Source organism: Rhagoletis zephyria, unplaced genomic scaffold (assembly GCF_001687245.7).
Source record: "Rhagoletis zephyria isolate East Lansing unplaced genomic scaffold, Rhagoletis_zephyria_1.1 Rzeph_scaffold_00532, whole genome shotgun sequence".
Lineage (NCBI taxonomy): Eukaryota > Metazoa > Arthropoda > Insecta > Diptera > Tephritidae > Rhagoletis > Rhagoletis zephyria.
In genome coordinates this window covers 220,927-234,940 of record NW_016157616.1, presented here as the reverse complement: position 1 = coordinate 234,940, position 14,014 = coordinate 220,927, and positions in this window count along the sequence as shown.

Genomic DNA, 14,014 nt, shown 5'->3' with positions numbered 1-14,014 from the left:
ATGACCACTTCCTTGTTGCGACCTCTTCTTCACTGAGCTGGCGGAACCGTCACGCTTTTCCTGTATCGGTGAACCACTTCCTTCTCCTGACGAAACCATTTCGTCTCCATCACTGTCAACCCCTGCCCAACTAACCACTTCCGTTTCTGGTGGAATCTTCGGCACTTCCTCTAAGACCAACCGTCTGCTGTAGCACTGGTTGTCGTAACCATCCCTAAGTAGTACTTTCCTGTGACGATCTGTCAGGATCGTTCTCTGGAGGTCAATCTTCATGCCTTGGCCAAGTAAGAAATCCACGCCGATGATGACTTCATCCACAATGTCTGCCACTATAAACTTAGTGTACTAGGCCACACCGTCGATTATTACCTCGCATGGTACTTCTCCTAACACTTGGGTGCGTTCACCAGTTGCAGTCCGCAGCTTTGCTCCACATAAAAAGTGGCCAAATCCGGTCGAATAATGGAATGTGTCGCTCCAGTATCCACTGTGAGTACCCTCTCCTGCGCATTCACACATCCACCAACAGTGAGGTTGTATGCTTTCCGGCCAATTTGTGAGACGGTTTCAGCAAATGTTGGCTTTGGATTCGCGTACGTCTCTCGCTTGGTATACACGTCCCGCATTCCGTTGATGAACCTCTGGATCTTTACCCTTTCGAGGTCTTCACCAGATGCGTTTCCAATAGCTAAGTGAGCCAACCTCTCAATCTCTGAAGCGAATTCCTGTAGAGTCTCGTTGGATTTTCGGCAGCGATTCTCCAGCTCCATCTGGTAGATCTGTTGCCTGTGCTCGCTACCATAGCGTCTTTCCACGGCCCCCATCAATGCATCGTAATTGTTCCTTTCACAGTCAGGAATAGTCTGCAAGATTTCCGCTGCAGGTCCTTTTAATGCAACGAACAGAGCAGCGGATTTATCCTCCATGCTCCAGTAATTCGCTGTAACTGTCTTCTCAAACTGGAGCTTAAATACCTAGAAAGGAATAGTGCCGTCAAAGGATGGAGTCTTTGCATTGGGAGCGTTTGTCGAAGTAGCTGGACGATTCAACTGCAAGTCTCAGAGTCGACCTTCCAACTCGCCCATCTTAGCCTCGACTCTGTCCTGTCTCTCTTCGATTTTTTCCTGTAATTGTGCAATCTTTGCGTCCTGTGCTTCCAATTGGGATGACATCTGTGCTGATACCGCTGATGATAAACGTGTCTCCAGCGCTTGTATCTTCGATGAAACATCTGACGACAACTGCGACTTTTGTGCTTGTAGCTGTGATGAAATTGCAGCCAATAACGTGTTCATGTCCATAGCTGTTGATGACGAAGGAGCCTTTTGCTGTTCTTCAACCTTCCCTGATGTCTGCTGCACATCCTTCGACGAACAAGCAGCCTCATCCTTCTGTTCGTCCTTTGCGGATGCGTCGTCTAGTTTACCCTGGAAGTCGTATTTGTCCACGTCGATTCCTTCTGCTTCCATATCCTGTCGCAGCCGTGACTACACTTTTCTTCCGGAGGTTGCTAAATTTCGCTCCTCCAACTCCTGTTTGAGATCCTCGATCTTTAGGTCTTGAATTTTTGCCATTTTCAAAAGTTTATCCTTCGGGATTTATTTAACAATCCCACTTCTGACACCAATTGTTACGATTATCCTCGAAACTTTGATAGGGCTTTCGCACAAGGCGATTTTTCAGGCAACTTTTAGTTGAAAGTAAAAATCGCCTCGTCCGAACGCCTTTCAACTAATCGCTTTCAACAAAGTTGGTCGCCGGCCAACTTCGAGCTCGTTCAACTTTTTTTCGCTCAGATATTTTCTAAGTACATTCCCTTCAAGACCAATGACTTTATGGTATTCATGAGAAAGTTTTATTGTTTATGTACATACGTTTACGTATTTTACACTTTTACAAATTGATTCCACGTGCACATGTACTGCATTTAACGCAAATATGTATGCACACATTTTCAGGTATACATCTTAACAAAAAGCATATTTAAGTTATTATTAATGGATAAAAGAGACATTTTCTTTGGATTCAGTACTAAAATTTGACATTTTAATAGCATTTCAAGTGCTTATCAAAACTTTACATTAAGATTTGACCATTTATCTTAGTATTATTCAATTTGAATTATTGTTTGTAAAAATACGGTTTATATTTTAAGAAAAGCCGTACAAATCCAATGTTCAAACTTTGTGCAACATTAGAAAAACCAACACACTTTCGTAAAAATTTCGAGCTTTTTAATTCGATTTGCTAGATTTATTTTGAGTGTGCGGTTTTTTAGCCCATTAAATTTTAATATAACTAAGTTTTTTAAGATTTCTTTCATGAAGGCGTTGCTAATTTTCTCCATATAAAAAAATCGTCGAACACACTTCGTATGGAAGAAAATGGCTGACATCGTCGACAAAAAAAATTGCCAAGTTCAACGGTAAGTCCCAGCTGCTTTAAACTTGCACTTTATTATACTAAAATGGAATGGGCTAAAAACTAAAGAATATTAATAAAGCCCGAAATTTTTACGAAAGTATGTTGGTTTTTGGATGTTTCGCAAAGATTTAATCTTGGGTTCATACAGTTTTTCTTAAAGAATACATTATATTTTATAAACAGATAATTAAAATTAAAGAATAATATAACAAATAGTAAAATCTTTTCAATATGTGAGTGCCGTAAAGGTATTATATTTAAGAAAATCTCTTCTTATAACTAACGAAGACTTTCTATAGGAAGCTGACTTCGACATTTTGTTTTAATAAAACTTAGTATCGAAAAGTTTCTTTAAAAATTTGCCTAGGCTATATTATACTGGTCCGTTCAAGCCATTTTTCAAAACTTGCAAAGGTAAATACGAACAGGCGAACAAAAGAGAATACAAAAAATTTCTTGCTGTGAATTTTCAGAGCTATATATTTTTAGTATTCATTACAAAATTGTACTAAAAAGTACTGCGTAGTAGGAAAGTATATTGTAAATGAAATTGTATAAAACAAGTAAAACTGTACCAAAAATGCCAACACTGTTCTGTATACATACTTTTTTTGTTGTACTCTTATTTTATCTCTCAGCTTCGCTAAAAGCACTTCTACCAACGCTTGGCTAACCAATTTTACGCCAATTCATAAAATTTTGCGATTTAAATACATTTTCATTAATATAAATAACAATTCGTGTTGAATCAAAAATCGCCTCGTCTGAATAGGGTGGACAACTTTTTCAGCACAGTATAGACAGTAACCAACCTTTTTGGGTTGTTGTTGTAGTAGTCGTTGTTGTTGTAGTTATATTCACTCCTGAGGAAGGCACGGGGTTGTGTGCTGCTATTTAATGGCCTTCCTCAGGCTTTTTCTTTGATTTCAGGGTTGTGTGCTGCATTATTATTAGATAAATAAATTACAGTATTTGAAAAATCGTGATATTATTAAAATAAAATTATAAATGGTGTTGAAAAACCAAACAAACGCTCGTGCGAAAGCTCTATTTTTGTGTGTTGTTAAAATTTATACATGGCGTATTGATGGTAATACAAGCAATGTATTATTTTGTGGATTTTATGTTACTTGAGAATTTAGACAACGTGCGAGTTGCCAGGTTCTGTTATCAATATAATTAACACAAGCTTTTCCGCGTGGTGGCCTTTCAATAAATAGAATAAACAAATATTCGCAAATAAATTGGCTTTATTTTATAACTGACAACTAACGTACGCTTTTTGTTCTTTTCTCCATTTTGATTTTGACTCTTTATTCCCGCCAACAACTTTAGGTGTATACATATTTACAAGCTGTCAAAATTTTGCATAGTCCCACGAGCTAGGTAAAAACTATGGCATTCGTATTCACAACGAGAAATCTCAAAATTTTTGTTTGGTCTTTCCAAATTTTCTCTTTTTTATCAGTTGGCAAAGGCCCTCAGTGGCAGCGCTCCGAGCGTTGAGATAGTAATTTCATATCAATTAGTAGAAAAATTCCATGTTGAAAAAACTTCTTATTATGGCGAGACAATTTTATATTTCTGCTGTGCCAAATTTTTGACATTTGCTCTGGTGCAAAAGGAGTTGAGCAATTAAAATCACAAATTATACAAAAAAGACTTGTCTTTACTGACTTTTATTCTTCTAGAACTAAAACCCATGCATTTATTAGACGCCTTAGTAACAAAATTATAACAAAAAAATTCTTCAAAACCGTCAGGCCGGGTTGAAAATTTTCATTCACCTCATAGTTAATTTCGTTTTACACGATACTTTTTGAAACTATTTGGAGTTAATTATTTTTTGCTTCTTAAAAGCAACCCTGCGTGTTTGGAAGGCGTGTGTACCAATAATTTCATCCCTGGCATATTCATCCCCGAGGAAGGCAGTCGCCAAATTCACCGAAGGTTGTTTACTGGTTATATTAGGTTCATTCCTTATCTTTTTGGACTAAAATCTGAAAAGTGTCAAAATGCCAGAGCGTAAGCAAAATGCGCTCACTAAAAGAGAATAATAGGAAAAGTAAAGGAACGCAAAAAATCAAATTTTTAGTCCAAAGAATGGCATCAACAAAGCTAACGTCAAATAAGAATGGAAATGTATGTGCAAAACACATTCAAACAAGCACAAGCACAATAAACACTTACTATATCAATTATTTTTTGCCTCATTCCAATTTTAATTCACTTTTTTACTTTTTAGATTATTCTCACTTTTTGCGTATTCTTTAATTTCCGTTAATTTAAATTCAGTTGAGTTTGACACTTTTCAGGATTTTGCCAGAAAAAATTCTTCTGACTAAATCTGACTACTTCGGACTGATGAGAGTCACTCTCAATGAGTATTGCTCTCTCATTTTTGCTGTTATTTCCGAGTTATGGAACGCTTTTTGGACTAAATCTGACTACTTCGGCCTTTTTCTGACTATTTCTGGGAAATAAGGAACGCTCCAATTTTGTTTTTCACTTTCAACTTCTCATTAAACTTCGTATTCAACTTTTGTTGCCTGTAAAGTCGCCTCGTGCGAATGCCCTATGAAGGATTTACCCAAGAATGATAGAATACAAGATTGCGCCGTTGACATTTGTGTACCACAAGTAAACAAAGAATAGAGCGAAAAGAAGAACGAGTTGAAACTGCCAAAATAGTTCACTTTACAGCGAAAAACGTGTTTTAATTTTGCTAAATGCGAAAATATTGCATTTTTACCTAATCTATTAGAGAATATGTAACATTTTAGTGCACTGCATTGCCTTGCAATTGAGGCTGCTTCAGCAAACGTTTTAGTGCACTCCATTGCTTTACAATTAAGGCTGCTGCAGAAAACTGCGGTAGCATCCCAGCGGGATTGATTAGTTAACTTGCTAATGGGGGCTGCTTGGAGCAGATGCAAAATCATTGTGAGGAAATGCTGTTAATGTAATAATAAGAAACATTTTGGGAACGGCTTTGCCGTGCCCTGTGTACACAAAATGCAGCGATTCGTCCCAGCGCTACACTTGCATCTACGATCTTGGATCTTGATGGCTGTCGCAATTTAACACACAGCACTTCATTTGAATAGTTTTTACGCAGTCTTCAACTCAAAAGTCACTCACAAATTGCAAATTAACACAATTTAAACTGATTTTTCACTTCTAATTCAAATTTCCCTTTCGCTGATTTGTAAACAAAGGTTTATTTACAAGTTACCACAACTGTCAAAATCGGCAAAACCAAAGTAGCGGTACCACTGACGGCGCCACCTTTGTTTGCTGCACCGTGGGATTTACCAAATATCTTACGGCTCGTATCGCTGGATTGTTAAATAAATGCTCACGATGACCAAATAGTAGTACAGTTAACTTTATTGTAAAACAAACAATTTACAATACTTGCTAATACCGTAAATGCACTTCACAATACTCGTTAAAGCAATTACAACGCTTTACAAAACTTGTTAACACAAATAAACTTATAGCTTGCTTATTCGCAATTCACTTTACTTGTAGCTTGCTGACTTGTAACTAACTCCCTCCGGTGTCTGGTGGCGGCCTTATATACCTGCGCTCACACTCATGGTAACTCTAGAACGTTCTGAAGTTCATCGCTCATTCTCTTTCTCTCGCTGTTCGCAGTGTTCATCCAACTTGACGTTTCTCTTTGTGGAACATTCTACGTAATTCCTCGAACATTCTGCCTATTTCTCGTTGTTCGCTTCGTCTTGCCGCAGTATTCGCCACAATATCTTAGGGCATCTTCATTAGCCACATTTCTGGCAACAAACCAGTTGTGCCTTGACACTGTGGTTCTCGCAATCCCCTTCTCACCAATCGAGGAGAGGCGAAACCAGCACCTGATTTCCACGAAATTGAGCCTCTAGAAGAACAGAGAGTTCTCCGTTAAAATGCCATCAGGACTCTTGAGTGAACGCAGCTTTGTGGCTTGGTCCTTCTTCAGACCTTTTACTAGCCTAGCCGTTTGACTCAAGGTTTCAATCCCGCTGCAGCCCTCTTTGTAGAGCGAATTATACTACGTTCCCACGGCACTTAATCCGCTCTCCCATTCAAAATTTTATCTCTCATTCGTAATTGGCACTGCAAACAGTGAAGTATGTTCCCCTCTTTGCTCCACAGCTTTCAGCCAATCCCAGTTAACTTGGGAGAGGCATTTCACCACAATTGTTCCATCCCTCTCTTATGAACGAACATTGGCTACAGTGCTGGAGGCAATGACGGCCCGGATCAGCGTTTAATTTCAGCAGTAGTCATCTGCCGAGTCTAACCCGCCCTCCCCATTACGGCAATAAGCAGAGGGCCTTTTACGATCTCACAATAAGTTGCCCGCGACCCAGACCTCCAGACCTTGCTTCGAGGGAATAGCGAGGGCAGTTCTGTCTGGACCGATCCTTGCATCACTTCTTGGTTTGAGGCAAGCGTTTTGTGGCGCCAGAGGTCTGTCTGGATGATCGTAATTGGGCAATGCCACACCAGTACCGTGCCACACTATGACTCGAGGAGGCATTGGGACAGCAATTTATTTATTTATTTATTTATTTAAGTCTATGGTTTTACCGAACCTTACAGACTGGATAACATTTAACATAAGACTAATTATATTTGACCTCAAGGCCAACTTAAAAGAACAGCGACTGGAGAACCATCAACATCTCTACTTCTATTCATTAAAGCATTTAGTTCACCTAACATCCTAGAAATAGGCTCATTTTGCGAGTACTTAGTTTTATAGAAATTCTATTGAGAGATTTCAAAATACCTTAAAGATCGAACAGGAACATTCAGTTTTATGACCTGTAACAGCACAGGACAGTCAATACTACCATTAAGAATATCATGTACAAACATGAGCCCAGAAATAGTCCTTCTTCCAGCTAGAGTATGCATATCAATTAATTTACAGCGAGAAATATATGGCGGAATTGGCAAATCAAACTTCAACAGGTATTATGCAAATTTTAGAAAACTCTTTTGTACACGCTCTACTCTTTTTGAGTGGGCAAGCCAGGCAGTGTTTCCGGCAGGAGGAAAGCCGCTAAACCACGTTGCAATGGTGATACGCCGGTGGCCGGAAATGGAAGCGGCTGTGGAAGCAGTAGGCACGCTTTGAAGTGTCCCGAAAAAGGTGGTCGGAAAAGTCGAGCAGTTAAGCCGGAAGCCAAGGATGAGGTATTACATGTCCGGTCAATGAGGTTGACGCCGGCGAAAGAGCGAGATGCGGAAACACTGGGCAAGTTTCAGCGTGAGGAACCGGATTTAGCAAGATGTGCTAAAGACAGTGCAGCACGAAGGCAGGAGCCTGGGTGTCATGGACAGAAGATGCGGCATCGATCTGGCAAAATTTCCAATGTTAATTAAAATTTGTTCAATTTCTTTTGAAAGATTTTAAGCCCCGAGAGTGAAGGCAAAGCCGATATTCGCATTATGAGAGTAAAAGATGTACTGAGGAAATGTATGGATCGCGTTTTCAAAGTGCTACACGTTCAATATTTATTGACGGTATTGCGATCCGCGATCCAGAATTCAAAATGTTTAGAAATTTTGCGATATGGATCACGACCCATCAATACTGCTTGCTACACCGTCAATAAATATCGCGATACTTGGATCACGTCCATAAATACTGACCGTGTGACAGAGCCCTACGGGCTAGTTCACAATATATAATGCACTTTCCAAGAATGATAGAATACAAGATTGCGCCGTCCTGGGTGTTGACATTTGTGTACCACAAGTAAACAAAGAATAGAGCGAAAAGAAGAACGAGTGGAAAGAGCCAAAGCAGTTCACTTTACTGCGAAAAACGTGTTTTAATTTTGCTAAATGCGAAAATATTGCATTTTCACCTAATCTATTAGAGAACAGTGAACATTGTAGTGCACTCCATTGCTTTATAATTGAGGCTGCTTCAGCAAACGTTTTAGTGCACTTCATTGCTTTGCAATTAAGGCTGCTGCAGAAAACTGCAGCAGCATCTCTGCGGGACTGATAAGTTAACTTCTTATGGAGACTGCGTGGAACAGAAACAAAATCATTGTGAGGAAATGCTTTTAATATAATAATAGAGAAACATTTTGGGAACGGCTTTGCCGTGCCCTATGTACACAAAATGCACCGATTCGTCCCAGCGCTCCACTTGTATCTACGCTTCTTGCATCTTGACGGTTGTCGCAATTTAACACACAGTATTACGAACTTTTGTAGTGCCGGGGTAAGCTAAGTCCGTCCAGGGTTCCTGAAATTGGAATTCCTACTTCTCTCCTTCAAAATGATAAATCTTCAATTCCAATCCATTTACTCTTTATTATTAAATGGTTAATTAAGAATTCCTATCAAGAACGCTTAAAGGCAGTGGGAGTGAATATCCCTCCACTAACCTTACCCGTCGGCGGGAGTGGTAACCTCCGCCGAATATAAGACTAAACGCAAATGAGGTGGAAACTCCCAGGTGCGCTTCGTTTGCCGGTAGTGTGTGCCCACCGACTAGTATACCTGCCTACTAGCGACTGCCTATCTTTACAAAATATCTCCTCCCTTTTATACTCTTCTGCGCGCAGGCAGACTGTTATTCTACAATAACAATGCTTAACTACAAATGTTAAGAAATTAACAAACTTCAAATAGCAACAATTGAATACTGAATATAGTGTTGTACAATTCAACAAGTATATAAGTATATGTAAGTTCAATACAATTCAATTTATATAAGTAAATGTGATACAATTCAATTTAAACAATTCAATTTATTTATTTATTATAATTAACTCAATATAATACTTCATAAAAATAAATAATGTTGTGGGGACTCCAAAGCCCCTGGATTTGGGTCCTCACAACAGCACTTCATTGTATTAGTTTTTACGCAGTCTTCAACTCAAAAATCACTCACAAATTGCAAATTAACTGATTTTTCACTTATAATTCAAATTTCTCTTTCGCTGATATGCAAACAAAGGTTTATTTACAAGTTACCACAACTGTCAAAATCGGCAAAACCAAAGTAGTGGTACCACTGACGGCGCCACCTTTGTTCGCTACACCGTGTGCACTTTCCACTAAATTTACATGTTATGTACACTCAATATATGTGTAGTTAGAGTGTGCACGATCAAACAAATAAATACTTTTAGTATATTAGAGCTTTTTATTAAAAATTGATTGTTGTTTTATTATTATGAGAGTACATGCAGAATATGTGCAAATGGCAGCAGGACTGTGTTGTCACATCTAAAAAAATCAAGAGTGGAAGGCAAGACCAAAAGAAAATACGATTAAAAGGAAAATACGATAACGTTCTTTTGTTCAGATAAAAATAAATAGTAAGGGCAATGGGGTCATATTCCCCCCTAAAATACTGAAACACATTTTTAAGGCTTGTATGTATATTTTATTGCGTCAATAAGTTTGAGGAAAGGGTTCTCATGCTTACGAGCAATTGTTTTGCGCCACAGATATTCTATAATTTTATCCGCAAAATTATGAGGATTATTGTAGTTGTGTCTATTGAAAAATCTTTTAATCCCACGGCATTGTGATTCGATGCTTTGCGTATGCCTGCCGTCGTCTGCCACAAATGGGTTATCCGGATGGCTATGGTTTACTTTTCTGTGCTCATACGCATGGTCTGCTAGGCAATCGTACGCCTTCCAAAAAGAGGTACAAATAATTGTACCCTGGGCCACATGTTTTTGAATGAGGGTCATGAGCACCACAGCGGACCGGACATTTTCTGGGCAGACTTCCAGCCTCAGATAGTCGCTGTCATCCTCAACCATTCCTAGGACCCAATAGCATTCCACTCTCCTGCCTAAAACAAAATATAAATTAAAGAATATGTTTTTTTAAATAAATTTTTGGTACCTTTGTGGTATTTTCGCTTCCCGAACTTGCTCTCGTCGATCTGAACAATTTTACCGGGGCACCCAATTTTGCCTAACACCTCCTTCACGACAGTAGTTGTACCAATCGCAGATGGTGGCGCTAGACAAAACGGTTCCCTCGGTAATGCTTTTTTTTCGGACTTCAGCCTGGTTCCAGTGCGAAGCGTAGGCGTATATTACGTGAAAATGTCTGGTAGTGGAAGCTTGGCATTTTCAAACCACGTACCAGTGGCCCTAGAAACGCCCGATCTTGAACGGCAGCTCGCTTTGCGGCATCGAAAACTGCCGACCGTGTTGTTACCCAATGGTGAAACCGTCATTGGGATTTTACATTTCTACATTTTCGCGCGTATCAAATGTTTTTGATACCTTTAGAAGGCTCCACATTCCGCGTACTTCAGCGACGCACAGCGCAGTCGCATTTTGTGCATGAACACTTGCTTGCTTTAAATAATACGATAAATATTTAGTAGATGTATAAATATAAGCACTAAATACTTTAAAAACATACTTGCTTGATCGTCAGTCATTTTAGTTTAAATAAACGATTGGAAAAGAATATAATACCAAAGCAGAGAAAGAAACGTTACTTTAAATAAAACTAACAGTAAAATCCACAGTGGTCCCCATTCAAAGGGGTAACAAATCTCTCTGGAACAAAAACATAACATATTTTTTAATATGCGGTAGTGAGTGTTCGTTAACACCCGAATCTCATAAGTTAGATCGTGTCTGCGTCAACCTACGTCTACGCCATGTCGGTGACTGTCTGCGCTTTTATACACTGCTCCTCTACCATTCTCCATTCCAAGAATGATAGAATACAAGATTGCGCCGTCCTGTGCGTTGACATTTGTGTACCACAAGTAAACAAAGAATAGAGCGAAAAGAAGAACGAGTTGAAACTGCCAAAACAGTTCACCTTCCAGCGAAAAACGTGTTTTAATTTTGCTAAATGTGAAAGTATTGCTTATTTACCTAATCTATTAGAGAATAGGTAACATTTTAGTGCACTCCATTGCCTTGCAATTGATGCTGCTTCAGCAAACGTTTTGGTGCACTCCATTGCTTTGCAATTAAGGCTGCTGCAGAAAACTGCGGCAGCATCTCAGCGGGATTGATTAGTTAGCTTGCTAATGCAGGCTGCTCGGAGCAGAAGCAAAATCATTGTGAGGAAATGCTGTTAATGGCATAATAAAGAAACATTTCGAGAACGGTTTTGCCGTGCCCTATGTACACAAAACGCAGCGATTCGTCCCAGCGCTACACTTGCACCTACGCATCTTGCATCTTGATGGCTGTCGCAATTTAACACACAGCACTTCATTTTATTAGTTTTTACGCAGTCTTCAACTCAAAAATCACTCACAAATTGCAAATTAACACAATTTAAACTGATTTTTCACTTATAATTCAAATTTATCTTTCGCTGATTTGTAAACAAAGGTTTATTTACAAATTACCACAACTGTCAAAATCGGCAAAACCAAAGTAGCGGTACCACTGACGGCGCCACCTTTGTTCGCTGCACCGTGTCTCCATTCACCATTGTAATGCCCTGTATGCAGCTCTCAAAAAAACGGGCAAGAAAAAATTGCCAATATTTCTTGTGTGTGTCCAAGGAATTTTAACATTTTTGATACTTCATAGCCTGTTGCCTCACTCTTCCCTCTAGAAATAATGGTGCGGGCATATATTTCTGTTGCAAACCTGGGTTGCCTTGTGCCCTTTTTTCACAAAAAACTTTAGAAATCCGTAGTAGAAAACGTAGGAAACTCCTTAAGAACTGCGTACTGCCATAAGTAAATTTGACTCAAGAAAATTTCTTAGGCATTTATTGTACTTCATTTTATATGGAGTTTGTGCGTTTCTTGAGTGCTGCATACAGGCCTTAAATTTTGCCAGAGAGAAATGCCAAAACGTGAGCAAGAATGGACGAAGAAGAAAAAATGTTGCAAGGAAAACGTAAACAAGTTGCACAAGTGTGACGTCATGCAAACCACGATTCTGTCAAATTCGTTAAGAGAGGAATAGCGGTCCGAGATCGGCGCAACCTTTGTATTCTCTCAATCGTGGCCCGCTCCATTATTTCTCGAGGAAAGAGTGAGACAACAGGCTATGAAGTACCAAAAATGTCAAAATTCCTTGGACACACACACGAAATATTTGCAATTTTTTCTTGACCGTTTTCTTGAGAGCTGCATACAGGGCATTACCATGAACGAAAGACACAAGATCACGTAAGAACAAGAGAGTGAAAAAAGTCGATTTTTTGGCGGGTTCTACGCCAACTTGTTTCACTGGAAAACGAGCGAAAAGTAAACAAAGCAGATAAAACAACGAAAACCAAAATTAGCCAAAATTATTGTCAGCCACTTTAATCGCACAATTTAGGTAAAATGATGCAACAAAATGCTTTAAAATGTGTTGTCATGTTGAATTAACCCTTCTTTACTTGAATAAAAGTGTAAAATAGTGGTGCTTGTGATGTAAACAAACGCTCAGCTGACGAACCCGCTTTCGCAACCTTTTTTCTCAAAACCAGTTACAAATACAACGTCGCGTTCTTACGTAACCTTGTATTTTTGGTTCATGGGGCATTACATTGCTTTGGCGACGCTTGCTATGAAAATATATTTTAAAGATGATGTTTGAGTATCGAAGTATCGACATATGTTTTCAATACTCATCGAATACTCCAATTGCTCAACAGTATAGTTGAAATTAGTCGACAACGCAGAACGTATACTTAAACGCAGTTTGTATACGCAGAATTTTGTCGATTACTGGAGCCCTCAGTGTTGCTTACTACACTGTTGCCACTCATCAATGCCTTTTCATAAACTTACCCTTTCAACTACAATTTTTCGTGCTATAATAGATTTTAGCTAGATATAAACTACTTAGTTTTCAACAAAAACCTTATTCAATAGTAAATTTCAAATATTTTAAACATATTTTGACCTTTGTATTCTCTCAATCGTGGCCCGCTCCATTATTTCTCGAGGAAAGAGTGAGACAACAGGCTATGAAGTACCAAAAATGTCAAAATTCCTTGGACACACACACGAAATATTTGCAATTTTTTCTTGACCGTTTTCTTGAGAGCTGCATACAGGGCATTACCATGAACGAAAGACACAAGATCACGTAAGAACAAGAGAGTGAAAAAAGTCGATTTTTTGGCGGGTTCTACGCCAACTTGTTTCACTGGAAAACGAGCGAAAAGTAAACAAAGCAGATAAAACAACGAAAACCAAAATTAGCCAAAATTATTGTCAGCCACTTTAATCGCACAATTTAGGTAAAATGATGCAACAAAATGCTTTAAAATGTGTTGTCATGTTGAATTAACCCTTCTTTACTTGAATAAAAGTGTAAAATAGTGGTGCTTGTGATGTAAACAAACGCTCAGCTGACGAACCCGCTTTCGCAACCTTTTTTCTCAAAACCAGTTACAAATACAACGTCGCGTTCTTACGTAACCTTGTATTTTTGGTTCATGGGGCATTACATTGCTTTGGCGACGCTTGCTATGAAAATATATTTTAAAGATGATGTTTGAGTATCGAAGTATCGACATATGTTTTCAATACTCATCGAATACTCCAATTGCTCAACAGTATAGTTGAAATTAGTCGACAACGCAGAACGTATACTTAAACGCAGTT